The sequence below is a fragment of the Cydia fagiglandana genome, chromosome 19 (assembly GCF_963556715.1).
Source record: "Cydia fagiglandana chromosome 19, ilCydFagi1.1, whole genome shotgun sequence".
NCBI lineage: Eukaryota > Metazoa > Arthropoda > Insecta > Lepidoptera > Tortricidae > Cydia > Cydia fagiglandana.
In genome coordinates this window covers 11,340,087-11,343,682 of record NC_085950.1, presented here as the reverse complement: position 1 = coordinate 11,343,682, position 3,596 = coordinate 11,340,087, and the positions used below count along the sequence as shown (strand labels likewise).

The window sequence follows — 3,596 nt, the reverse complement described above, 5'->3', positions numbered from 1 at the left end:
AAACGGAGGAAGTGTTGCCAGTAAACGCCTGTAAACTTGTAACTTGTAACTTTATAAAACTGGGCCCTGACCATGTGAATAGTGGTACATATATGTACATATAACGGTTTAAAATATTGTATTTTTATTTATTTACGTTCCTTACAAGTCAGCTAGACGAATTTTCCTAAAGGAATACGTTTATCTTATACTCATTTATCGATCGTACCTACTCTATGTTGTGTATTTCCCTTTTTTTTAATAAAGTAATTTTATTACCAAGAGAATATGTCCTTTTTATTTACTGAATAATTTTCATGTGCAAAACACTACCTTTCAATTTTCACGGTTTCGAAACATTATTTACTAATACGGGACTTCAATTTTATTACCTCTGATAACCACAAGAACAATACTGACTAGTCTACTTTTTGTATGACGTATTGTCTAAAGTTGTCACTGAGGTATATCTTATTTTTAGTAGTCATTTAATATTCAATCAATCAGTAAATTTATTAAGCTAACTGGAAGCATACTATCAAAAACGCTTTTATGTCAAAATTTTAAAACACGTATTACTATCTGTACACGGAACTCGCAGTAAGTCTCCTATCTTACGACGGTATGTACAAAATTGTAAATAACCGTTATTACTATTTATGCAAGTATCACGACTACAGACTGTTGTATATCGATAAGCTTACGAGGAGCTTGTAAATGAAGACTAAAAAGCATGCTGACTTTATCCTACACAGTATACATTTTAAAACGACCTGACAATTGAATATTATTTTATTTACTGTTAATACTTATTTAAACAGTGTCTTGTTAAGATCCCAATCGGTGAGATAAAATTTATCTTTAAGATATGTAACTTTAATATCAGACTATTAAAAAAAACTAACCTAAGTAACCGGCAGCTGAACGTGACTTGACATATCTAACTTATGACACGCGGTAAGTTACAATTCAAATGCCCATTATATTTAACCGCTTAGCTAAATTCAAACGTAGTCTTTAATGGAGACCTCAAACTCTTGTAATAAGATTAGAGTTGTAGCTAACCGATTTCGAAATATATTTATCCGGGCTATAAATAACGTTATTTCAACGTTTTCACAAATAACCCTTTCTTTTTTATTCTTCTATTCAATCATTAACTAAATCGTCGTTTTAAATGTAATATATTTATTTAAGTCTCATTATGGCTGGTTACATACGACCGGTTATAAAAAGAGCAGATGTTTACGTTTATCCAAATCAGTAATTATTCGTAGGTAGTTTCGCGGTGAAGGTAATAATACTGATGTTGACGATGTTTAAGGTATTTCACATAAACAGTCCTACTTTTAAGTTAAACCAAATTTTAACATACCAGAAACAACATAGGTAATTCATCAGTCATCCTTCCAGAAAGGCGCCACTCCGCAGCGTCTCACAGGCGCGGCAGTTTCTGGGGTTTTCACTAAAAGTGAGATACCAGCAGTGTCCTTGTGTCCAGTATAGCGTAGCATACAGTTATTAGAGTTGGGTAGCGTCCGGCTTTTGACTAGCATAATCAGTCTTATACTCGTACTGCTCCTGAAACATTAGTTTTGTAGGCATAGAATGTGTGTAACATCCCACTTCTGATGTGAGAAAAGCGAATTAAAATAGCTGTCTAAGTAAATAAGGAGAAACCCCACTTCCATGTAAATAAGCAAACTTAAATATAAAACTCAAAATGAATAATCAATATTACTTCTATTCCCATTACTGCCTAATAACACTATGTTTGGCGTATAATTTAGGCATAACTTGTCGTTAGTTATTTATTTACCTTGGTTCAAAGTATATACAACTGCTAAAACAATCACTGGTTGTTATTGGGGTTATAAGTATCATAAATAAAATAATAAACTCTACATGAGTTGAAAATAAAACTGTTTATTAAAGTCCATCATCCTATTTATTCACCTTATTATCAACAACTAATAAATATAATTACTAAGAGTAATTATTCACTAAGAGATGATTGAATTAATTAATCCATCTAATTAATCAAGTAAATACTTAATTATTATAATACATATTATTAATTATCAACATAGTATTTACTTAACTTTGAATATTCCTTTGGCGACGATTAACTCAGTGCTGATGCTCAAAGCAGACTGACTCAAATGAATTTGGTCGGGCCCTTTTATGCCCATCGCTAGCCAGCCACTTGCACCTGGTTAATTATGCCACTTGTCATTCCAGAAATGACGTCACAATCGTGGTTTCTCATGTAACTTGTCCATTTATCGAAATATACAAAATACAATGATTATAACATCTTTTCATTAAATTCCGTTATACATAATTACTAATCAGTAATATAAATACATAACAAATCACTTAAAAGTAATGTACAAATCTTAGTAGTAGGTTAACTACTATATTATTATTAAAGTTACCACTACCCCTGTTTCTCTTGTCTACCGTGGTTTCGTATCGTACCCACATAAATCACCAATTGTGTAAACTTCACGTGAAGTTGTGTTTAAGTGTTTAAATAGTGCAATATATTATCAACATTGGACTTCAAAGAGAAACAGGTCAGTTTCATACGTAACACAATTTGTACATAGGATAATAATATTCTAACACATGCATAGTTTGAAATGACGTTATGTAAACTACTGAGTACGTGTTCGGTAATTTAGGCTTGTTGACCATCAGTTTCCGTGGTGTAGCGGTTATCACATCTGCCTAACACGCAGAAGGCCCCCGGTTCGATCCCGGGCGGAAACATAATTTTTACTTTTTTTTCTGCATTCTATTATTATTATTTTTCTTATATTCTTTTATATCATACAATCCTCATTACTCTCTTAATATATTATTTAAACCAGCATTACTTCATTTGTAATCTATCTTAATATTTTCTAGTAGCGAATGAGTTCACAATCAATATATATAACATTAAATGTTATGAATATAACTTTTAAGTCCATATGACATTTAATTCAACTCTACTGTAGCAATTTACAACATTACAAATAAAAATGTTCAACAACAATTTTGTCTTTTACGCCATCTACCGACTTGTCATGACACTACGCAGACGAAGCACTAAGCGAACGTAACGAACCATTACTTTATGAAAAGTTTAAGTAATGCCGCTACTCGCCGCTAGATGTCATTACAGAAACCACATTGTGTTTAAATATTTGGAATAACTTTATTAGCATTGTTATCCTAGGAGTATAATAATTATATCTATAAAATGCGTATAAAATTACGCACATAGGTAATCATAACTTAGAATAGGTATCATTGTAACAAAGTAGATGCAGAATTTCTAACAAGTGTGTCATATCCATCTAAGTTTTTTTTTTTACTTAGGTTCCAAGATAATCAACTGAGACAACATTACATCATTTAATTGTTATCATAAATTATAGATTATTTTAGTTATCATTTACACAGTAAATTGCTGACTTGAGTACACTTACTTATCGATGAATTTATTAATATACCTACTTATTTCCCTGCCTACTACGGCTGAAGTTTTCTCTTACTCTAAGCAGGCGTGGCTCACTCCGCGATTTCGTCGCTTTGCTACAGGTAGCTAAAAGTACATCCGTTCGACC

The 3,596-nt window shown here is 31.9% G+C and overlaps 1 non-coding gene across 1 annotated transcript; it reads left to right on the top strand.

Annotated features, from left to right (window-relative positions):
* Positions 1–2,681: 2,681 nt before the first annotated feature.
* On the top strand, positions 2,682–2,754 carry Trnav-aac (transfer RNA valine (anticodon AAC)). The gene has a single exon. It is a non-coding gene; the product is annotated as a tRNA-Val (tRNA).
* The last annotated feature ends 842 nt before the right edge of the window (positions 2,755–3,596 follow it).